Source organism: Miscanthus floridulus, chromosome 16 (assembly GCF_019320115.1).
Source record: "Miscanthus floridulus cultivar M001 chromosome 16, ASM1932011v1, whole genome shotgun sequence".
Taxonomy (NCBI): Eukaryota; Viridiplantae; Streptophyta; class Magnoliopsida; order Poales; family Poaceae; genus Miscanthus; species Miscanthus floridulus.
Window position 1 is genome coordinate 109,912,680 of NC_089595.1, and position 25,471 is coordinate 109,938,150.

General features: G+C 50.1%; 1 pseudogene; it reads right to left on the minus strand.

The window, feature by feature from the left end:
• Positions 1–1,299: 1,299 nt before the first annotated feature.
• Positions 1,300–25,008, minus strand: LOC136511261 (uncharacterized; annotated as a pseudogene).
• Positions 25,009–25,471: the final 463 nt, after the last annotated feature.

Genomic DNA, 25,471 nt, shown 5'->3' on the forward strand with positions numbered 1-25,471 from the left:
TGCAATGATGAAATGGGACTGTAGACGCCTGCAATACAACAAACAATTAGCTGATCAGAATAGTACAAAAAAAACATCAGGAGCTCTCAAAATTAATGACCAATTGCATTAGTTGGTAGATAAGGTTCTCACGAAGAAAAATTTGGTGTGTTAACTCGATGTAATAATTAAAGGCCTTCATTTACAACACTATCATTTTAGCTTTAAGAACATTAGCTATATAGTTTATTTGTGCTTGTCTATGGAGAGGTCTGCATATTATGTAAAAAATGCTATAGAAAGTTGGACTTGGACAAGTGGTTGCACAAATGTGAAGCTCTATCTTATCCTTATATGAAACATCAATATGTTGTAGGTATAGAACCCAGAAAGACCTTTTCTTTCTAAAATTACGTAGAAAGAACACAAAGAGGCATTGCTGCACCACAAGATAAACATTAGCCTAGCTCACGACAATCCAAACATGCTTTGACCTATAGGGATGTAATCACTAAAACATTTTTAAACAAGCCATATCCCTACCACGCGAGTAGATAGTGAATTCATTTCTAATCCAGTTTTCGAGGTAGTAACTATAGATGACATTATTTGACAATTGGAATTCACTCTTTCTGAAGCTGCCCTTTTCCTTGTGTGGCATATTTTCTAAGAAATTATGCTCACAAAACATGTCTAATTTGATTGCAGTTTGCAAACATCATGTGAGGTATCAGATCACAGAACGTAGCGCTCCATCCTCCCAGAGTGGCTGTACATGTTATTATCAATTATCTAGAGACATTTCCTTTATCACATACTGCCTCATGCTCAATGAAAATATAAATGCATATACTGACGGCAGGGAAAATGGCCACTGCTATCAATAAAGTAATAACATAAGAAAGAAAATAAGTTCAGCTAGGGCACTCATATTCATTTATATTCTACATCATTTTAGGATGGGAAGCTGAAATGGCAAGTAGAAATCATTTAGCAACCACAGACTACAAGACACATGAGACAACTAAAAGTAAGGCATCTAATATCTGAAATACTCGATTACAGGACAGCACCAGAAACTCAAGAAATGATCAAATGGAATGATTTTTCATTTCTATACATAATGCAGTGAACAAAAGAAACTGGTTCAGAAAAACACAGGAACACTTTCTGCGTATCAAAGGATCTGAAACGACGGTGGCCGTCACCAATAGCTTCTGCATGTGCACTCTCAGGTAAACAGCCTAGGAGCACCAGTTTACCAGCCTATCTCCGATTGGACTTGAACATGATAAAACATTATACATTGATGGACTAGTATTATCGAAATTGTAATGCTACAATATCTAATAAAACTCTTGATTTGCACTTTCTGGGATAACTTGCCACGCTCTCCTCATATAATATAGGGACCAAGGGCATTATTTCAGTATGTAATGAATTCTTCTCTCCAAACATTGCTCTCCGCCGGAGCATGCAGAACTGTTCCCAGATAAAGCAGGCGAAGGATCATCTGAAACCTTGTGCTGCACCAAAAGTGATTCCTGTGAACAGAACTCAACATCATGTTTGTATTTGGCAATGTGAACATTTCCAGGGACTCCAACACGAGAGGATTGCTCTGTACTCCCGACACGCAGCACCTCTTCAAGATCATACAGATTCTCAATAAAACGCCTTGCTGGGTCATAAAATCCCAATTTCCTCCCCGTGTTTAGTAAGATCTTCCCGTCCTTGGGATCGATAGCCCATGGCACCACAACATTTGCTCCAAGGGAATAGCCTGGCCAACCTTCCAAATACACTGTGTATGCGCTATGCCACTGATCATGCTCACGCCTCCAAATATTTAGCTCTTCTGCATCAGGGTCTGCAAGAACAGCACATAATGTTCCCTCAAGTTCAACCACAAAAGCATTGGAAGCACTTCCATTGTTCCACAAAGCAATACATGACGGACAGGGGATGACAACAAATTCACGTGTTGTTATGTCAAATGACACCATGGCCCTCTCGTCACTTTCGCCCAACCTTGGATCACTCATCCAGTAGAGCGGTCCTGCAAGATAGGCTGGCGGCATGTCACTCACAGGCAGAGGTGGCGGGAAGCAGTCAAGCACGGAGCCCCGGCCACGCTCTCGAACCATGCATGTCAAGAAATACCGACGGGATTTGAAGTCCTTCACGTGGTAAAACATTTCAACAATCACATGATCCTGTGTCGACAGATTGAACCCCAGGCCAACATTCTTCTGGCCAAGCGCGAAAGCATGGTCATGACCTTCTGCATTAGCGGAGCCAAAATGAGCACCTCGGGGGTAATCAATAGAGATTTAGAACAAATATCGAAGATTAACGGTGAAATCACGTTTTTTCTACAGTAAATACAAAGGAAAATCACTCTCACAGGGGGGGCTTTTGCCCCCCCCCCCCCTGGATCCGCCACTGACCTTCTGGTATACTCCAAATAGGAATGTTCGGGGGCACATGGATGGATGCCGTCCCTCGAGTGTGGGGGTTGTAGAGATAATCCTTCAGCTCAGTGCTTAGCAGGTTCATGTAATCTTCTGCATCTCTTGTGTGAATGTGCAGCAGGTGAAAGCGACGTCGAAAAAGGCTCCCTGCTGTGTGTACTGTAGCAGCTGCAGGGGCAAACGCCGAACGATTCACCTGCCGCACTGTAGCACAGCAGTGGCAGGCACCAGAGTCAGCCATGTTGTCGCATCTAGTCACTATAGCAGCATGACAGTTGTACTAGGACTAGATGGATAGAGTTGTATAAATAGTTTACCACTGCAACTCAGTAAAGAGAGAGTTCAGATTTGCCATCTCCTATACAGGGCTCCGGCCAACGCTGATGTCTCTGCTGTGTGTGTATGCTCTGTTCTCCCTCACTTCTTCTATCCCTAGCCATAGTGTGTGGTAGGACAACGTTTGTCGTGGTCGGTAAAACTGGTGAGCGGTCGACTCACCTGAGTCGGTGGTCGGCAAGACTAACGAGTGGTCGGCTCACCTGAGCTGAGGGTCCAGCGGGTTAACAAGTGGTATCAGAGTCGTACAAGCACCGTCGACGGACTAACCGCTGGCGATGACGGACGGTTCGGAGATGGACGACAGCAGTGGCACTGCTATGGCTGTCCAGCCACAACAAGAGGTCGTTGTTCGCACGTTGCGGGAGGTCAGCGGCACCAGTTGGCCGATGCTGACTCGCACCAACTGTGGAGAGTGGTCGGTGACCATGAAGGTCAAGCTCAGAGCCCGACGGCTCTGGAATGTTGTTGACAAAGGCACCGAAAATGAGAAAGATGACATGTCAGCGTTGGAGGATATCCTCGTTGCTGTACCGACGGAGTACAGGGAGCCGTTGGGGGCGAAAAGCTCTGCTAAGGAGGTGTGGGAGGCTATTGCGGCGATGTGCGTCGGTTCTGACCGTGCAAAGAAGGCGACAGCCCAGCTTCTGAAGCGGGAGTACGCCAAACTCAAGTTTAAGGATGGTGAAACGGTGGAGGATTTCTCCCTCCGCCTGCAGACGCTCATCAGCAAGCTGAAGAGTCACGGCATCACCATCGACGAAGAGGAGGCGGTTTCCAAGTACCTCCACTCTGTGTCGACAAAGTACATCCAGATCGCTCTCTCCATAGAGACGATGCTGGACTTGTCCACCCTCACCATTGAGGATGTGACAGGCCGTCTGCAGACAGTGGACGAGCACCTGGAACAGGCGACAGCAACGAAGGACAGCGGCAAACTGCTGCTGATAGAGGAGGAGTGGGCTGCTAGGAGGAGCTCCGGGGTAGCCTCCTCTAGCCGTGGTGGCGATGACAAGCGCCACGGCAAGGCTTCTTCAGAGAAGAAGAATCAGGTCGGCCCCAACGCCTGCCGGCGCTGTGGGAAGACGGGCCATTGGGCACAGGAGTGTCCAAATCGTAAGCAGGAGCAGAAGGCTGAGGCTCATCTGGCGCAAGCTGATGATGATGATGAGGCCACTATACTGATGGCAATGTTCTATGCACTGCACGATGTCGAGACCGAGGAGAAGGGAGAGGTAGCGACGGTGGAAGGACCTAGGAAGGCCCTGAAAGTTGTCAACCTCGACGAACCGCGCGCCTAAGTCCACCTCGGATGTGTGGGCGGTGAGCAGGAGCAGCGGTGGTATTTGGACTCTGGTGCCAGCAACCACATGACGGGCTCCAAGGCAGCCTTCTCTGAGCTTGACGACGATGTTACCGGTATGGTGAAGTTTGGTGACGGATCAAGGGTGGCTATCCGAGGGCGCGACACCATCATCTTTAGGTGCCAGAACGGGGAGCACTGCGCGCTAACGGATGTATATTACATCCTGCAGCTGCGTTCAAACATCATCAGCATTGGTCAATGTGGGGGTATTAACCCCTATACCCTTACGGCTAGGCTTGGGCCGGCCCGGACCAGGGGATCTGGCCCACTAGAAGACGACGCGTGGCCCAGCCAATCTGCTCGGAGTCCCGCACAAGGAATCAAGACAGACTTGGAGATCAAGCAAGATCCTGGTCGGTTAGAATAGGAATCCTTATCCGGCCACCTATAGCAATTGTAACTGGTTAGGATTAGTTTCTAGATCTGTAACCCTGCCCCCCAGACTATATAAGGCGGGCAGGGGACCTCTCTAAAAAACATCTCTCATTGACATACAGTAATACAATCAGACGCAGGACGTAGGTATTATGCCTTCATAGCGGCCAAACCTGGATAAAACCTCGTGTCTGTCTTGCGTCACCATCTTGTTTGTAGCTTACGCATCTATCTACCGATAATCTACTACCTTGGGCATATCCCTAGGTAGACTACCGGCCATATTTTGTCGACAGTGGTGCACCAGGTAGGGGGTGTGCGTATTGCTCTCCAAACGAACAAGATGGTCATCATCCCCGGTTCCATGGCTACGCCAAACGGCCTCATGTTCACCATCGGCCAGATCACCTGGACCACTAGCTCCGACGACTTCATCGCCATGACCACGGAGGAGGCGTGGATTCAATCTACGTCGACCACTGCTTCACCTGCATCGGCTATAGCTCCAACCACGGTGGATCTGGCTTCGGCCACACCAGCATCATCTTCAGCCACGCCGACAACCCGTCGTCCGCTTTCTCGCTACAAGGGGAGGCAGATCGACAACACCGACCTGCTCGACTCCATCGATTGGGTCGGCACCAAGCTTGCTGAAACCCTAGCTCTGGTAAGTTCGATTCAAAGTCAACCTAATGAGCGGGTAACCACTGTCCACAATAGATCTACCCGACCAGCTCGGGCCAGTCATCCTGCATGACTCGGTATGGATCTCATGGTCACATCTACTCCTGAAGGGTGCTCTGTTCGTCGCCGACCAGCCCCTACGATGGGTCTTCGGCTCTCCGAGAGCGAAGCCTTGATGGAGAACTACCAGGCTCAACCCTACGGTCTACGCAACTTCGTCAACATGGTCTGAATTAAGAAGTATCAAGAAGGATTGGTCCACACAGTTCAAGAGGGCGGCTCAAGCTCCCCGTCCAGCATCGCATCTAATGGCTCCGTCCACACCGAGCTCCAGCATCATGACAATGAAGGCATTGAATACGATCTAGATATCCCAGACCACGCCCCAGGGTTCCCATGATTCCCATCCTTCCCACCAAGGTGAGAAGACTTGATCAATGTTGTCAGTAATGACGAACCACCGGCAGTTGGCAAAACAGAACAAGAAAGGCTAGCACGTGAAGCACGCAATATTGACCGATTTAATCACCGACAAATCAAAGCCGAGGTAGAGGAGGAGGCACGACGCATAAGGGTCCAGCCACATGACCTTAACAATGCCTTTGATAGAGTGGGGGACAAGCAGGTCTTCAGGACTCCGAGCGCCAACATAGCTATTGCTATGGCGATAATGCAACGACTACCCAATACCCTGGAAATCCAGGCAGTTCGTGATGATATACAAGCTTACCTGATGGCTGCTATGGCCTAGACCGCAGAGATTGTAAATCAAGCCCAGGCTCCATCTGTCTCAGTCGAATCAAGCCATAGCCGCCAGTACTCAAGTCGCTCACAGCCACCCAACCAACGTGGCTCGTGCAACAACGACCCATCAGACAACCATCAAGGAGGAAACGGTGGTCATGATGGTGGTCGGGACGACAACCGCCGCGACTACCAGGACAACAACCGCCGCGACTACCGGGACGACAACTGCCGAGACAACCACGATAATCACCGTGATAACCATGGTCATAGGGTTAACTAGGGTGGCAATCAGGATCGCCGTGATGGCAATAACGATCTTCGCCATTCCCTCGGAGAATGCAATTTGCGCGATCACATTAACCAAAGAGCCAACGATCGTGCATCCCACGAAATCTATCGCTGTATGGAATATGATACTACCCACGGCCCTCTGGGTTTGAAGCAGTTTACTCCACACCTTCGCCAAGTCATATGGCCCAAGAACTTCAAGCTCAAAAAACTTCAGAAGTACGACGGCAAGGAGAACCCTAAATTATGGGTCATGCTCTACAAAATCGCATGCAGATCAGCCATGGCTGACGAGCACGTCATGTCTAATTACTTCCTAGTCGCCGTCAGCCATGCAGGCCACCAATGGTTGGTCAGCTTGCCGGCAAACTACTTTGATTCTTGGCAAGAGCTCAAGCAAGCATTCATCGATAACTTCATTGCTACTTATGAGCAACCCGACAACAAATATGATCTGCTGCAGATTCGAGATCACAAAGATGAGCCACTGCACGAGTACGTCCGACGCTTCTCGAAGATGCGCATCAAGGTCCCATCAATCTCTAATAATGAGGCAATCGAGGCTTTCATCACTGGTCTCCGCTTCCACGATGCCCTAAGGGACAAGCTCCTCCGCAAGAGACCTGAATCAGTCACAGCGCTCCTAGCCACTGCTAAAAAATATGCGGATGTCGATGATGCTAAAAAGATAATCATCGAAAAAGCAGCAAGGGTTCCACGCTCTGACCACCCCCCACACCGCGACGACTACCGCGGTAACCGTGGTCAGAATGACAATTTTGATCGCCGCAACCAGCGCAACGATTCCCGCGACCAGCGTAATCAGCGGCGTAATCGCCGTGACGATTATAGGGGCAAGCGTGCTCGGGAAGACGATGGCGAGGTCAACACCATTAAAAAAGGTGGCGGACATCGCAACTACGAAGAAGACTATGCCAAAGCATTAAAAGGACCCTGCTAGCTCCATCCCAAGTCAAACCATACTATGGAGAATTGTCGTATTCTCTAATCTATCTACACGCACCAACAGGCTCTGGATACATTCAACAAGCCTAACAACGCAGGGGAGCAGCGTAACGAGGACAACGATGATGAAGATGCAGATCCCCATCACAAGTACGTCAAGCCAACCAATCGCGTCCACACCATCATTGGGGGCAAAGTGTCCATCGAGACCACATGAGAACGCAAGCTACTCGCTCGTGCTTGATTGAACGTGGCCGACACCGACAACCTCATCGCCGATCCACGGCTCCCTCCTTGGTCTCACCATGAGATCTCCTTCAACAGAAAGGACCAATGGGCTACAATACCTGAGCCAGGGTGTTTTCTCTAGTTCTTGATCCTTGTATCAACAAGGTTTAGTTTGACAGAGTGCTGATTGACGACAGCAGTTCCATTGATATACTGTTTAAGAACGGTTTGCCAGCCCTGAAGATAACCTAGGCTGATCTCAAGCCATATGAGGCACAGTTCTGGGGTGTTCTCCCTAGACAGAGCTCCACACCTCTTGGGCAGATCACGCTACCTGTGCAATTTGGTACCCTGGACCACTTCCGTATCGACTACGTCAACTTCGTGGTCGCTGACTTCGAAGGCACCTACCATGCTATCCTTGACAGATCAGTGCTCACCAAGTTCATGGCCATACCTCACTACAGGTATTTGGTGCTCAAGATGCCTACTGAGAAGGGGGTTCTAACTCTCAGGGGCAACGTATACGCAGCTTACACCTGTGAGGATGACAGCTTCAAAATAGCAGAGGCTCACGACCTCTCTATTCGCATGGCTGAGACCATGCTCGATGCCAAGAAGACCCCAGCCGACCACCTAGAGATCCCAGAGCTCGAGGCCCCACGCAAGAACATCAAGTCCAAAGAGCACAAAGTGATCTAGCTGGTCGACGGTGATCCCAGCAAAACAGCCCTTATCGGGGCCAATCTGGATCCTAAATAGGAAGACGCGCTCATCAGGTTCTTGAGGAGCAACGTGAGTGTGTTCGCATGGAAACCCGCTGACATGCCTGGTGTACCTCGGAACTTGATCGAGCACTCCTTAAATGTCAATGGCAAGGCCAAACCTATCAAGCAGAAGCTACGACGGTTCGCTCGCGACAAAAAAGAGGCTATTAGGGTAGAAGTTACATAGCTTTTGGCAGCCGGATTTATCAAAGAAGTGTATCATCCGGAGTGGTTAGCCAACCCGGTTCTTGTACGCAAAAAGAATAATGAATGGAGAATGTGCGTTGATTACACTGATCTCAACAAACACTGCCCTAAAGACCCCTTCGGCTTACCTCACATAGACAAGGTCATAGATTCAACTGCCAGTTGTGAGTTGCTTTCCTTTCTCGATTGCTACTCTGGTTATCACCAGATCGCTCTCAAAAAGGACGACCAGATCAAGACATCCTTCATCATGCCCTTCGGCGCCTACTGCTACATGACCATGTCGTTCAGGCTCAAGAACGTAGGGGCTACCTATCAACGCGCCATACAGGCCTGCCTCAAAGATGAGATAAAAGATGACCTTGTCGAGGCTTATGTTGATGATGTAGTTGTTAAAACCAAGGAAGCATACACCCTTGTTGACAACCTCGAACGTACCTTTGCAGCTCTTAACACATTCCAATAGAAATTAAACCCAAAGAAGTGTATCTTTGGTGTTCCATCTGGTATATTGCTCGGCAACATCGTCAGCCATGACGACATACGCCCTAACCCAGAGAAGGTAAAAGCTGTCTTGGACATGAAGCCACCCAAAAAGGTGAAGGATGTTCAGAAGCTTACAGGATGCATGGCTGCCCTCAGTCGTTTTATATCAAGATTAGGCGAAAAAGGACTACCGTTTTTCAAGCTGCTCAAAGCAACCGAGAAGTTTGAGTGGTCGGAGGAAGCAGACGCTGCCTTTACACAGCTGAAGCAATTCCTTACATCACCTTCGGTCCTCACTGCTCCCAAAGAAGATGAAACCCTCTTGCTTTATATTGCGGCAACTAATCGGGTGGTCTCCACTGCCATGGTAGTCGAGCATGACGAGCCTGGCCACGTCTACAAGGTACAGTGTCTAATCTATTTCATTAGTGAGGTGCTCAATGAATCTAAGACCAGGTACCCACAGATTCAGAAACTGATCTACGCTATACTGATTACATCCCAAAAGTTGAAACATTACTTCGACGAATATCGTGTGGTGGTCATGACCAAGTACCCTCTGGGAGACATCATTCGCAACAAGGATGCGAACGGGCGCATCATCAAATGGGCAATGGAGCTATGCCCTTTCTCCTTGGAATTTGTAAGCCATATTACAATCAAGTCTCAGGCACTTGTCGATTTCATCGTCGAGTGGACAGACTTAAGCACACCTGCCTCTTAGGGGGCCACTAAGTATTGGAAGATGTACTTCGATGACTCTCTCAACATCAATGGTGTAGGAGCAGGAGTCCTTTTCGTATCACCATCCAAGGAGCAGCTCCGGTATGTCCTCAGGATTTATTTCCCGGCGTCTAATAACGCCGCTGAGTACGAAGCATGCCTACATGGTCTACGCATTGCAGTTGAGCTCGGTGTCAAACATCTCTATGTCTATGGAGACTCGGCTCTAGTCATCAACCAACTCAACAAGGACTAGGATACGACCAGCGAAAAGATGGACGCATACTGCAAATCGATCAGAAAGCTAGAAGGCAAGTTCTATGGCATCGAGTACACACATGTGGTCCAGGACAAAAATCAAGCAGCAGATGCACTGTCAAAGATAGGCTCATCCCGAGCCAAAGTCCCACATGGTGTATTTGTTCAAGACCTGCTCACGCCTTCCATTAAAGAAGAAGATCCTGCGGCCGACAAGCCTCCAGACCAGCTATTGGTGGCTACGGTTCCGATGTCAAACACCACCGAACCACCTCCAACCACTAAGGAGCCTGACTGGAGAGTACCTTTCATCAAGTACCTTACAGATGGTAGCGGTTACACTGATCGGATAGAAAACGAACACCTGATGCATCGTAGTAAGTAGTATCTGCTCGTCGATGGCAAATTGTGGCACAAGAACGCGAAGGAGGAAATCTTGATGAAGTGTATAACCCAGGAGGATGGTGAACATCTCCTAGAACAAATCCACTCTAGCTCCTACGGCAACCACATGGCCTCGAGAACGCTGGTTGGCAAGGCTTTCCGAGCAGGGTTCTATTGGCCGTCAGCCGTAGCCGATGCAAAGAAGCTAGTCCACCATTGTGAAGGTTGTTAGTTCTTTGCCAAGAGAATCCATGTACCAGCACACAAGATTTAGACAATACTAGCCTCCTAGCCCTTCGCATGCTAGGGACTGGATATGATCGGGCCTTTCAAACCGGCCCCTGGGAAATTTACATGCGTTTTTGTGCTGATCGACAAATTTTCCAAGTGGATAGAGTACATGCCCCTGGTCAAGGCATCTTCAGAAAAGGCTGTCGCGTTCATCGACCAGGTCATCCACCGCTTTGGCATACCCAATACTATCATCACCGATCTAAGTACTTAGTTCACCGGAAATGCTTTTTGGGACTTCTGCGGTGAAAGGAGCATAGTAGTAAAATACGTCTCGGTGGCGCACCCTAGAGCTAATGGACAGGTCGAGCGGGCAAATGGTATGATCTTGGACGCACTTAAGAAGAGGATGTACAGAGAAAATGACAAAGCTCCCGGAAGATGGCTCAAAGAGTTACCGGCCATGGTCTAGGGTCTCAGAACCCAGCCCAGTCGTAATACTGGCGTATCACCATACTTTATGGTTTATGGCGCTAAGGCAGTGCTCCCAGCAGATATAGCCTTCAGATCAGCACGGGTAGAGAACTTCAATGAAGACAAGGACAATGAAGTACGAGAGCTAGAAGTGAATAGTGTAGAAGAGAAGCAGCTCGATTCTTCCATACGTACAGCGAAATACCTTGTTGTTTTGTGCAGGTACTACAACAAGAACGTCAAGGAGCGGTTCTTCATGGTTGGGGACCTGGTCCTGAAGTGGAAGACCAATCAGGCCGGTGTCCACAAACTTGCAACCCCATGGGAAGGGCCCTTCATGATCAAGGAGGTTACACGCCCAACATCTTACAGGTTAGCTCACCTAGACGGTATGGACATACCCAATTCATGGCACATCGATAAGCTTAGGTGTTTTTATGCTTAACTACTAAGATATGTACCCCTCTTGTACTTTCGATTTAATTCAATAAAGCTATTATGATTTCTCTGACCACTCTAATGTGTCACTTCGAAGTCTATTGTTATTCTAACTCAACCAGTTAAAACCGACCACCATTCCTTCTGGGGTTTTCGGAGCAGGCCCTATCTCCGGTTCCTCCCAATGCGTGCATGGGATCCGCTCTCTACGCTATGGGTGATCGGCAGGTGCTCTCTGGTTTGACTTGTGTGTTTCTACTTGTGCACAAGCTACGCACCTCACACTCTGACCACAAGACAAACCAGGGCCATACAAACCTTTCAGGATGATGTGTCGGCTAAACTGGTACAACTAAACAGAACGCTAACACGTTCTAACTTAGTTACACCAACACGATATCCGAGCTTAAACACGTTTTCTACAAAACAAACAAGCTTATGCTGATATACAGTTACTTTATTACAAGCTTGCCTGAAAAGGTCCTCGGCTGGTCGGGGCACACGGCACCTACTGCTCGCTGGGCCTGGCATCATGCAAGGGTCTCGAGGACTCTAGCATTAATCGAGCTAAAGAAGATGGCCCCGCCGATGCTTGGCTAGTCGAGACCGTAGGCTTCGCCGGTTGGCTTGAAAATGACGGCGCTCCTAGCTGACTTGTTGACGACGTTCCCTGTATGGGTGGTGTCGCACCTCCACACAGGTTAATATCACCAATTATTTTCACCGACAAGTCCAGCTAGGTCATTCGTAGCTCCTCGGCCTTGTCTAGATCTACCTCCTTTAGGTATCTAGCCTCTAGGCACTTGAGATCAATCAGGGGGTAGTGAGCACGTACCATGCTCAGCACATGTGCGCCTGTGTACTCTCCTGCCTCCTTCATGAACTCCTGGAATCATCCCCATGCCTTCTGGCATCTCTCGATCAATCCTAGCTACGGAGTCCTTAGCACATCTTCTACTAGTGCCGGATCGATGAGGTTAAGGACCGACAAAATGCCCGTTGCCACCTCCTAGCACCAGCTTTTCCAAGTGTCACGGTCCTTGATGATCTCTTGGCATTGTGCCTTCTAGCCATCATGGTCTTTTATCATGGCCTCCAGATGTTTCTTTGCATTGACTTTTATAACTGCAAACCACACACGCTATTAAAACTTCAGACCACGCCAAACTACGGCAGGCAACAAAAATGAGCAAAGGGGTTTGGACAACTTACCTTTCAGCTCCTCTGTCATCTTGGTCGTGTGGTCCTGGAGCTGTGACTGGTCTTGCGCCAGTTTTCTGTTGTCCTCTTTCAGGCGATCACTCTCCACGACTGCACAACTATTCTCCTCTCGGAGACGGATAACTTCGGCTTCTAAGCCTGCACTACAGCTGTTACTACCAACAACGCAACAACACTTGTTAGTAGTCGTTGTGAAAAAAGTGGCTACTTACTTGTTCTTTCCCGCTCTTTATTACTGAGCTGGACGACCAGGTTCTAGTTCTGGGACTCTTGCACTGTCTTTTTATGGTTGGCGGCTTCAAGTCACTGGCGCAAGCGTTCCACCTCCGTCATCAACTCCTTGTTGCTTGCAGCGATCCCCTCGATCTGGTCGAAGCATTTCTTGTGGTACCTTATGGTCTTCATTAAGTCCTATGTGCAGATAGCTAAGTAAGATAGTTCGACTAGACAGCAAGATCAGGTAGTGAAGCAAAGCTTACCTGCACCTCCGTCACAAGCCGTTTCACCGCCCGTTCAACTTTCTTGGTTTCTTCGACCTCTGGGATTTCCTCATGAACAACCCATTGGTCGTTCCACCAATGTGACACATAAACATGTTGTTGCTTGTCTTGCGGGTGGCCCAGGACCTCCTCCACCTCGTCCTCTTTGGGCTCTTCTTTGGGCCCTAGTGCTGGTCCAGCGTCAGCAGTGTCTGTGATCACCAAAGCCTTCCCACAGTTTTCAGCGTCGGTTAATGTGGGCTGTGCTCTCACCTCTGGTTGCTGCTCCTCGATCTGCTCTATCACCCTCGATATTGAGGTGTTGCCCTCAGCAGGTCCAGCACTCGGAGCACTCATGCCCGGCTCAGTTGGTCCCTCGACCACCTGCTCGGGGACTGTCGTCTGACTGCTCCCTTGCTAAGGTCCCGACGGATCTTCTACTATGGCTTCCTCGGTGGCCGGCTGCTAGGCAGTCTGCTCTGAACTTATTGGTGGAGCCACGCTACTTTCGGCTAACTAGTCCAGACTTTCTGTGGATGCCGAACTATTACATCCGAGATAAGTTCAGAAGGCAACCATATTCAATGCAAATTGTTAACTTACATCAAGGTTACAAATACTTACATGTTGGATGTGCGGAATGATGTGGAGAAGGCGCGTCTCTTTGGCCGTACTTGCTCCACGTGCTGTGACGCCTGGTCTCCCTCTACATCTAGCACTGTTACTGGGCCTTGGTGCTCAACCCCTCCGCTACTTGCCCTTTGCGCTATAGTGGTTGGTGGCATGCTCGGTCGAGTTGTCGCTCCTATCGCCAATCGCGTTCCTTGCCCAGGTACTCCCAAGGTCGACCCGGCTACATCCTTTACCGCCGTCGGCAATGTGGGTCCCATAGGCATGGAGGAGATACCTTGCTCCATCGACTCTAGCTGCTTCCTCCTCTTTCGAGGGACAAGTTGAAAGGTGTCTACATCCTCTCCCTCCTCCGTGTCATCATCCGACCAGGCAAAAATTGCCTGTCGACGCTTGCTGGCCAGGTTCTCCTTTTGGCTCATTGATACTTAGCGCCCCCCAGTGAGCAGGGTGGTTGTTGATCTCTTCTTTGGCTGTTTGGGGGTAGCCAGCTGCTTACCAGCGGCTAGGGCCGCTGCCTCCTCTCCAGCTCCGAGCACCGCCCAGTCGATGTCCTCGTCTTCGATCTCGACGCTGGTCTAGGTGGTGGGACCAGCTCCTTGTGGCCACTCCACTCCAGGGGGTGGCGACACAAACACTATCGCTCTATCCCGACCATTAACCTAGGTAACAAAAATGGGTGAACACAGTAAGTTTCCACTTATCCTACCACAATATAAAACTATGGGTATAGGGCAAGATGAGTTACCTTTGGGGGAGGTCGGGCAAGCTTGAAAGCATGCTCGATGTCGCTCAATCTAGCATAATTTGGATCAGCTAAGTTAAATAGCTCTCCAATTCTGGCTTTGACTTCGACTTTGTCAAGTGCCCCCTGCCTCATCCTCGTCGGGTCCGTGCTATCTTAATATTCATAGCCAGGATATACTTTCCTCTGGCAGGGCTGGATCCATCAGCTGATGAAGTTCCCGACCATGCTCGGACCATCTAGTTTTTTCCACGGGATCATTCAAAATATTTTTGGAATCTGTTCTAGGTGCTCGGGCTTCTCTAACCAGGTTGTCCTCTTCTCCGGAATGTACCCCACATCGCACAGTGTGATCGTGTTTGGCTCTTCGTGGATGTAGAACCATTTCTTGTACCAGTCGTCTAGCAACGTGTTACATGGGCAGTGTAGGTACTGGGCTTTCATGCCGTCACGGAGGTTGAGGTACACACCCCCGGCTATCTTCGAACTGCCGCTTCCTTTCTTCCACAGACAGAAAAGATGGCGGGAAAAATCAAAATGGGGCTGGAAGCCGCCATATGCTTCGCAAAGATGTATGAAAGTGGTGACAAGGAGGATCGAGTTGGGATGCAGATTGCAAATCCCAATCTCGTAGTAAAGACAGAGCCCCTAAAGAAAAGGATGTACCGGAACCCCAAATCCCCGCTTAAAGAAGTCTTCAAACACCACGATCTCACCTGGTTGTGGATCAGGGTACCCCTCGCCCTCCGGCGCATGCCATCCTGCGAGCTCCTTGTTGTGGAGTACCCCCATGGTGATGAGGTCTTCAATGGTCTGCTCGTTGCTTCTCGATTTCCACCATTCCTTCGCCATGACTCCTGCCTTCTTCTGCGCATCACTTTTCGCCATGAATCTGGCCTTGATGATGAATGAGGAAATGGCGAAGGATTGATTGGTGGCGATTTTGGAGGTATTAGGGTTGGCGAGAGGAAGAAGAAAGCTGCGGCTGCGAATGGCAATGGGGTTCAGTAAAAAGTAACTTACCTATCCTATACTGTATTTAACCCAAGAGTTATGTTGTTTCATCTGCCTGAGATTCTCGGGAGACGTGCGCACGTGCCACAGATAGTTGTTTTCATAGCCTCGAGATCTATGCCAATATATGTGCCTCTTCGTTGCCAGTGTGGGAGGGCCCATGCTAACGCACCTACTGACAGGTGCCACGCAACTGTTTGCCAGACAAGACAAAAAGGTAGTATGACGTGCTATATCCGTCTACTTTTTTGACCAGACGTGTCAGATTGGACTTGACAGAACAAGTAAATAAATAAATACATAAAATAATAGTACAAGTGGCATATGGTTTTTTGCCACACTTCTCATGCTCGGGGACTGTCGTGACTATCCCTGTGCTCGGGGACTGTCCAGACCACCATCGTGCTCGGGGACTACCTAGACCATCATCATGCTCGGGGACTGTCTAGACCACCATCATGCTCGGGGACTATTCCGACCACTCTCGTGCTCGGGGGCTGCCCCGACCACTCTGCGAACATTGCTCGGAGACCGCTCTCCTCGGCTACATGTGATTTGTACTCACATATAGTTGAGAGGCATTTATTTTTTCTCACTTAGACCTTGCTACAAGGATGATACCATGCCTTCCAACAAGCTCGGGGACTACATCAGTACGATGCACCTGCCGGTGCATCTCGTCTCGCTTGTACGACGATAGGATTCTCAACTAAAGTGGGAATTCTTTTTAGACCCTAGCACCACGTGCCTGCGTCACCTACTACCAGGCTCAGGGACTAAGTGGGCACACTTCACCTTGCGGTGAATGTGCTTATTTTATCGACCCCTACGCTCTGACTGTCGGCCATAACTACTATTGTATAAGGGTCACTTACATTTCTTTTCAGAAATACAAGTGGGCACACTTGATCAGGAAAGGAATCTTTTTCTTTTTTCTTTAGAGCACCATGCATTCTTTGGACAACTAGAATCTTTGGCTATAATTGTGGTCTACTGCTCTCTGTTCTGACTAGAATACTAGCACATTTGCTTGGTCGATGTTTCAGCCAGTTGGAGATGACATGAAGACAGATTGCGTTAGTTGAAGAAGATCGAACAGCGTGTCGCAATATAATGCATGGTGCTTGGGGACTAGTTGTGGGGGTATTAACCCCTATACCCTTACAGCTAGGCTTGGGCCAGCCCGGACTAGGGGATCTAGCCCACTAGAAGACGACACACGGCTCGACCAATCTACTCGGAGTCCCGCACAAGGAATCAAGACAGACTTGGAGATCAAGCAAGATCCTGGTCGGTTAGAATAGGAATCCTTATCCGGTCACCTATGGCAATTGTAACTAGTTAGGATTAGTTTCCAGATCTAAAACCCTACCCTCCAGACTATATAAGGTGGGCAGGGGACCCCTCTAAAAACATCTCTCATTGACATATAGCAATATAATCAGACGCAGGACGTAGGTATTACGCCTTCACGGCGGCCGAACCTGGATAAAACCACGTGTCTGTCTTGTGTCACCATCTTGTTTGTAGCTTGCGCATCAGTCTACCGATAATCTACTACCTTGGACATACCCCTAGGTAGACTGTCGACCATATTTCGTCGACAGTCAACTAGATGAGCACGGTAGCGAGGTACTGATCAAAGATGGAGTCCTCAGGATTAGGGACCGGGAGCAGTGACTTCTTGCCAAGGTGAAGAGGTCCCTAAACATGTTGTTCCTGCTCGACCTAAAGGTAGAGCAGCCGATGTGCCTGGCTGCAAGGAACACCGAGGAACCATGGCTATGGCATGCCCGGTTCGGACATCTCAGCTTCGACGCGCTTGGTCAGCTAGAGAATATGGTTCGAGGGCTACCCCACATCGAGCATGGAGGTGAGTTGTGTGATAGTTGCCTGACCAGAAAGCAGAGGAGCCTACCATTCCCAAAAGCGGCCAAGTATCACTCGGTGAACGCTCTCAAGCTCATCCACGGTGATCTCTATGGGCCAATTATGCCAGCCATAAACGGTGGTCGGCGGTACTTCCTCCTGCTCATGGATGATTGCAGTCGCTACATGTGGCTGCAACTCCTGGCGAGTAAGGATGAAGCGGTGAGGGCGATCAAGAAGTTCAAGATGCGTGCGGAGGCTAAGAGCAGCAAGAAGCTTCGCGTGTTGAGGACTGATCGCAGCGGTGAATTCACTTTGGTGGAGTTTACTACGTACTGTGCGGATCAGGGTGTGGTGCGACACCACACTGCACTATACTCAACACAGCAGAATGGCATGGTGGAGCGATGGAACCAGACGGTGGTTGGCATGGCTCAGTCCATGATGAAGGCCAAAGGCATGCCGACAAGGTTCTAGGGTGAGGCAATGACCACAGCGGTGTTCATCCTCAACTGCGCGCCCACCAAGGCCCTAACAGGCAAGATGCCATTCGAGGCTTGGCATGGGCGCAAGCCAAGCGTGTCCTTCCTCTAGACATTTGGTTGCATCGGCCATGTCAGGAAGACGAAGCCGATCCTCACCAAACTAGAGGACAGGAGCACACCAATAGTGTTCCTAGGCTACACAGAGGGTACCAAGGCGTACCGGCTCTATAACCCACGTGGAGACAAGGTGCTTGTCTCGCACGACGTCATGTTCGATGAGAAGGTGGCCTGGGACTAGAACAGTCCAAGCATGGGGGAAGCTAGCGGCTTCACTAGCACCTTCGTCGTCGAGCACTTGGTCATCCACGGTGGTGGAGACGCTGGGGAAGAGGTGCCGAGCACTCTAGGAGGGGTGCCGAGCACTCTAGCAATAGAGCCGAGCACTCCTAGAGAGATGCCAAGCACTCCAGGAGTGGAGCCAGGAGGTCCTGCAGTGGTGTTGACCACTCCAGGATGGGCGCCGAGCACTCCCATAGTGGAGCCAAGCAATCTTATAGTGGTGCCGACCACTATAAGACTGGTGCCGAGCACTCTGGGAGGGGTGCAGACCACTCCAGAAGTGGTGACAAACAGTCCAGGAGTAGTGCCGAGCACTGCATCTAGGTTGCCGAGCACTCCATGTGCTGTGCCAAGTACTCCGGCGGAACAGGGAACTCCATCGACGTCGATCGAGTTTGCCTCACCTCCAAGTGACATCACTGAGTTTGTGGATGTCTTCCACGAAGGTGAGGAGGTACGGTTCCATAGGCTGGATGACATCATCGACGACATAGTGCCCTTAGGCCTGGCGGGTCATCTGCTCAATAACCAAGAGCTACTGCTCGTCAGTGCAGAGGAACCACCCATGTTCACGCTGGCCGAGCGTGAAAGCTCTAGTTCGGTTTTGGTGAATTGATGAAACCCTAAGTGCTAACCTAGTTTATCAAGTGATCATGAGATAGATAGCACATTCCAAGTGATGAAGCAAATGAAGATTATGACATGATGATGGCGATGCCATGGTGATGATCAAGTGCTTGGACTTGAAAAGAAGAAAGAGAAAAACAAAAGGCTCAAGGCAAAGGTATAAATGGTATGAGCCATTTTGTTTTGGTGATCGAGACACTTAGTGAGTGTGATCACATTTAGGATCGATAGCCATACTATTAAGAGGGGTGAAACTCGTATCGAAATGCGATTATCAAAGTGCCACTAGATGCTCTAACTCATTGCATATGCATTTAGGATCTAGTGGAGTGCTAACACCCTTGAAAACATTTTATGAAAATATGCTAACACATGTGCACAAGGTGATACACTTGGTGGTTGCCACATTTGAGCAACGGTTAGAAACTTCACCAGCGGAGTGTTTGCCCATAGAGTGCAGACAGTCTAACAATGCCACCAGCGCTTTATACTGAAAAGACGGAGGTCACTATAAGTGATCGGACGCTGGTCTCGGTAGGACCGGAGCGTCCGATCAGTGGAAGCGTGATGACGCTGGCATCGGTCTTCGACCGGACGCTGACGAGGTGCATCCGGTCCTACTGATGTGACAGCGCACAGAGGAGACGTCGTGTGATCGGATGCTGGGTGAGTTCAGTCGAGCATGACCGGACGCGTCCAGTCGTGATTCTTCGCTTTTGAATGCTTACTGGAAACGATCGAACGCTGAGGTCCAGCGTCCGGTCACTTCGCAGCAGCGCGTCCGGTTATCACTTGACCATTGGGATTAGGCGCTCAGTATTTGAAGAGAGGGGACACGTGGCGTGCATAGCATGACCAGACGTTGGGGTCCTATGTCCGGTCGATATGACTAGAGCGTCTGGTCACCCCGTGTTGTGCCCAGTGAAGGGGTACAACGGCTCTATTTCGTGAAGGCTTCTATTTAAGCCACATGGTCTGCTCAAGCTCACTCTCTTGGCCATTTGCATTGACATAGCAACCTTGTGAGCTTAGCCAAAGTCCTCCCACTCATCTCCATCATTGATTCATCATCTTTGTGAGATTGGGAGAGAATCCAAATGTATTGCTTGAGTGTTTGCATCTAGAGGCACTTGGTGTTCGTGTTTCGCTGTGGGATTCACTTGTTACTCTTTGTGGTTGCCGCCACCTAGATGGCTTGGAGCAGCGAGGATCATCGAGCGGAGGGTGGTGATTGTCTCCGGCTCCTATCATGGTGATTGTGAGGGGTTCTTGACCTTTCCCCCGTGGAGAGCCAAAAGGTACTCTAGTGGATTGCTCGTGGCTTGTGTGATCCTCATCTTGTGTTGGTTGTGTGGCACCCTATTGAGGGTTTGGCGTGTGATGCCAATTAGCACGTGAACATCCAAGTGAGTGAATCGCCACAATAAGGACTAGCTTGTCGGCAAGCAAGTGAACCTCGGTAAAAAATCATTGTGTTCATTATTTGATGCTGAGGTGATTGGTCTTTATTGGTATTCATTCTAGTGATTGATTGGTTCATTCCTTGACACGGCGGTATAACCATCTTGCTCACTCTCTTTATATTACCGCAAACTAGTTGTCAAGCTCTTTAGTATAGCTAGTTGTGAGAGCTTGTTAGTTTAGTTTGTGTGGCTCTTTAGTTAGCCTTTGAGAGCACACTAACTTAGTGTAGTGATATAGTCATTGTGTAGATAGAAACTATATAAACTAGAATTGTGGTGGGTGGCTTGCATTTTTAGTAGGCTAGCGCAACACTTGCTTCGCCACATAATTGTATAACCGGTTTGTTAAGTGTTGTTGTAGAATATTTTTATAGGCTATTCACCCCCCTCTAGCCATTAGGATCTTTCAGAGCGTGATGGAAATTGGCGACGGGCGATGCTGGAGGAGATGAAGGCGATCGAGGAAAACGAGACTTGGGAGCTCGTCGATCCACCTCTAGGATGTCGTCCGATTGGCCTGAAGTGGGTGTACAAGGTCAAGCAGGACGAGCACGGCGCCATTGTCAAGCACAAGGCGCGCCTCATCACCTGAGGCTTTGTTCAGCGCGAGGGCATCGACTTCGAGGAAGTCTTTGCGCCAGTAGCATGCATGGAGTCTGTCTGTTTGCTACTAGCCTTGGCAGTAGTAAAGGACTGGCGCGTCCATCACCTGGACGTAAAATCAGCCTTCCTCAATGGTGAGCTGGCGAAGACAGTCTTCGTCAGGCAACCTTCGAGTTTCGCCATCAAGGGAGTGGAGCACAGGGTGCTCCAACTACGCAAGGCGCTCTACGGGCTGCGACAGGCCCCACGAGCGTGGAACGCCAAGCTTGATGCCACGTTGGGCGAGCTTGGGTTTCAGCGGTGCACAACCGAGCACGCGCTCTACACGCGACGACGGGGGAAGGAGGAGCTCTTCGGCGGCATGTATGTGGATGACTTGATCATCACCGGCGCGCGTGCGGAGGACATCGACAACTTCAAGCGTGAGATGGTAGCTCATTTTCGAATGAGCGACCTCGGGGCGCTCTTCCACTACCTCGGCATCGAGGTGAGACAAGGGAAGGAGGCACTAACGCTAGGTCAGAGAGCGTACGCCTCTAAACTGTTGGAACGGAGCGGCATGGCTGAGTGCAAGCCATGCGTAACTCCGATGGAGGAGCGGCTGAAGCTGACAAAGGCTAGTACCACGGTGAAGGTGGATGCAACACTCTACCGAAGCATCGTCAGCGGTCTACGCTATCTAGTCCACACGAGGCCGGATATTGCGTTTGCCGTGGGCTACGTCAGTCGCTTCATGGAGGATCCTCGAGAGGATCACTGGGCTACGGTGAAACGGCCGCTGCGCTACGTCAAGGGGACGGTGGATCAAGGGATCGTCTTTCCCAAGACCGACGAAAGCAGGCTGCAGCTCACTGTGTTCAGCGATGTAGACATGGCGGGGGACATCGACGGACGGCAGAGCACCTCAGGCGTGCTCGTCTTCCTTGGGTCAGCTCCAATCTCATGGTTGTTGCTGAAACAGAAGGTGGTGGCTATGTCTACATGCGAGATAGAGTACGTGGCAGCTGCCACAGCGGCGTGCCAAGTTGTGTGGCTGCGCCGGCTGCTGGGCGAGCTGACCGGTGCGGAAGCTCACCCACCAGCACTGATGGTGGACAACTAGCCCACCATCGCCCTCGCGAAGAATTCGGGTCTCCATGACCGGAGCAAGCACATCGACATGAAGTTTCACTTCCTCAGGGACTGTGTCGATGCAGGGCAGATCATCATCGAGTTCGTCGAAACTGGTCGGCAACTCGCGAACGTCCTCACCAAGCCGCTCGGCCATCTTTGACTCACGGAGTTGAAGAAGATGATCGGCATGGAGGGGGTTCAAGGGTAGCAGAAGGATTAGGGAAAGAATTGTTAGATAATCTTCTGCATCTCTTGTGTGAATGCGTAGTAGGTGAAGGCGGCGCCGAAAAGAGCTCCCTGCTGCGCACTGTAGTAGCTACAGGGGCAGGCGCCGAACGGTTCACCTGTCGCACTGTAGCCACAGCAGTGGCAGGCGCTAGAGTCAACCCTGCTGTCGCATCTTGTCACTGTAGCAGTATGGCAGCTGTACTACGACTAGATGGATAGAGTTGTATAAATAGTTTAACACTACAACTCAGTAAAGAAAGAGTTCAGATTTGCCATCTCCTATACAGGGCTCCGGCCAACACTGGTGTCTCTGCTGTGTGTGTATGCTCTGTTCTCTCTCACTTCTTCTATCTCTAGTCCTAGTGTGTGGTCGGACAACGTTTGTCGTGGTCGGCAAGACTGGTGAGTGAACGACTCACCTGAGCCATGGTTGGTAAGACTGACGAGTGGTCGACTCACCTGAGCTGAGGGTCCAGCGGGCTAACACATGCCATGGCAAGGCTTGGAGCAAACCACCTTTGTGTCAAGCCATATATCATGTCTACGAGCACGTTGGAACAACTTTGAGCAGGGAGTAAAACTGAAGCCGGATGCTCTAGTGATGCGATCCCTAGTGATGCCCTTGCCCACAAGCATGTTCTTGGACCTCTTGTCCATGTTGTTATGCGAGTGATAAGAGCGCATGAAGTTGTTATCCTCGATCAAGCTAAGCCACTGCTTGCAGACAAGTTTGCATCGCATGGTACAGTCAGCTGGGAGTCAGAGCAAGATCTCCCTTGTCGCTTTAGCCAAGGAGCTGACAGGGCTCTCTCTTCATTTGTCTGATGCACTGGAACAAGGCTCTCTTGAAATAGGGAGACGCTGGTAAGAGCAAGATTTTCAGCTTGGTAAGACGAAGGGGTCTCTCTGATCGCAGTGCCAGTTTCTACAGTCTGAGACACGGGATCATAGACAATCATCTTGCGTTTGGATGTAGCAATGACTATCATCTTCGTGGACCCACAACTGCCAACAGAACCAATAACTCTAACAATCTCAGGCTCAATTACATCATCTCTGCTAACATGCTGCAACAGATCAATGCGATGTTCCAATGACCAACCACCAGAGCCATAGTCATTCAGCTTCCATATCTCCAGCATGCCGACATGAAGAAGGTCCCGAACCATACACAAGTGGCCAGCAAGCTCCACCAAGTGCACACCTGACACCTCAAACGGCGACTGGACCCATGCAAAGATCTCATCTGTGACAGCAAAGGATAGGATGGCAGCTCGTGGCCTTTCAACGACAAATGAGGGACGGATAAGCCAATGCAGAAACCCATTTGCAAATACTGGCAGCACTTTATCATGTCTAGCATGGCTAATAGTTGCCTGAGCAGCCCTGCAGAATCTGAAGGGTACACCTGCAGCAGGCGGCTTCCAATCATCCCCATGATCACCGCCCAGCGTGTATATCTCACACTTAATATGCTGCTTATCACCATAATCCCCTAGGAATAACCTCACCGCCATGTACTTCTTCGTACGGGCATCAAACCCAAGTCCAGCGGTCACATACGCCGCATTGTGGCACGGGGGCAATCGGGTAACTGCCCTTGTGGATGCATTGAAAACATAGTGAGCTGGTGCAAAAGGACCGTAGAGAAGGGTGAGGCCACGGCACGGTGCAGGCGTCATGTGGATGAAGTCACCACCGCGTACACCATCAAGAGTGAACAGCAGGCCGTCATCGGGGCCTGATGACGAGCTCGAGTACACCGCAGTGGCGTCAAAACCAGTTGTTGGTGAAGTGAAGAACAGATTAGGTGTTGCTGACTCCGCTTCAGCTTTCGCCATGTGAAGGCGGCAAAATTCATCAGAAGAAAGCACTGCATTCCAGGACCGGCAGACGGGCCCGAAAGCGAAGAATGGATTTGACGGGCAGCCGTAGGAACACCTCTGTCATCATCTCCTCCGGCAGGAAATGTGCACCGCCAGATGCTACAGCCCTTCTCTTATTCCCCATCACCATGCATGTCACCCAAACTTGATCAACTATGAGATAATCCGCACTGAAATAACACGAGATTGGTATCACGACAATCTAAGATACCATGTAATGCAAACAGATACTAAATATACTCTGAAAACTCTGAGTATGAGTGAAGAGAAAAACGCACCCCCTGAATTCTAATCTCGGCAGGCGTCCACGACGTGTTCGTTAAGGCGGGATGATTCGTAAATCGGTAATGCTATAGACCAGGCGTCCGGGCTTCCGGATGCACCGCCCCGCACTCGCGACTCGCACACCCGCTGCGCCAGCTGCCCCGCAGTCTCTCTGTCCCGCACTCCGCCCGTTCCCCCGCCGTCGCTCTCTCCCACACTCGCTCTCCGCGCCGCTCGTCGCCGCGCGAGCTCCCTCCGTCCCTTTGTCCCTCGCCCCTCCGCGACCTCCCTCCCTCCCTCCGCACGCGAGCTCACTGCGCGCCCGCTCGCCTGTGCTCCCTTCCTCCCTCCGTCCCTCGCGCCTCCGCGACCTCCATGCACCCCCACTCTCCCTATGACCCGGCTCCCGCACCCCACCGGAGACGAGGACGACGGTGGCGGCTCCAACGAGGTACGTCACGGAGGGATCTGGATCTGAGGCATTGCCCCTCCTCATCTGGATCTGGATCTGAGCTCTCCTCCCTCCTCTGGATCTGAGCTCTCCTCCTCCTCCTACTACTCCTTCTCTGGATCTGGATCTGAGGGACGCGGCGGTGGCTAGGGTTTCGGCGAGCTCTGTTGCAGCAGGCATGTTTTGCCGTTGCAACAAACAATATTTCTTTGTTGCATTAGACTTCTTTTTCCTGATGTTGCTTCTCGTATTTGCATTTTTATTTCTGTTGTTGCAGGAGTGTTGTTTCGTTGTTGCAACAAGTAGTCTTTCTTTGTTGCATTAGTCTTTTTATTCTCATGTTACATCTCGCACTGCCCTTTTTGTTTCTGTTGTTGCAGTAGCTTTGGTTTGCTGTTGCAACAAGCAATTTTTCTTTGTTACATTAGTCTTTTTTCTAGATATCGCATTGAAAGGACCGTGACGCCTAAGGGGGGGTGAATTAGGCAACTTAAAAAACTTACTCTAAACTATGGCCTCTTTTTCTTACCCTAGCAAAACCTATGCAATAGATAAACTATCTAGATGTGCAACTATGGTTTAGCTAATGTGTTGCTATCTCTACCGCAAACGTATTAAAGTAATCAATGTAAATGCGGAAACT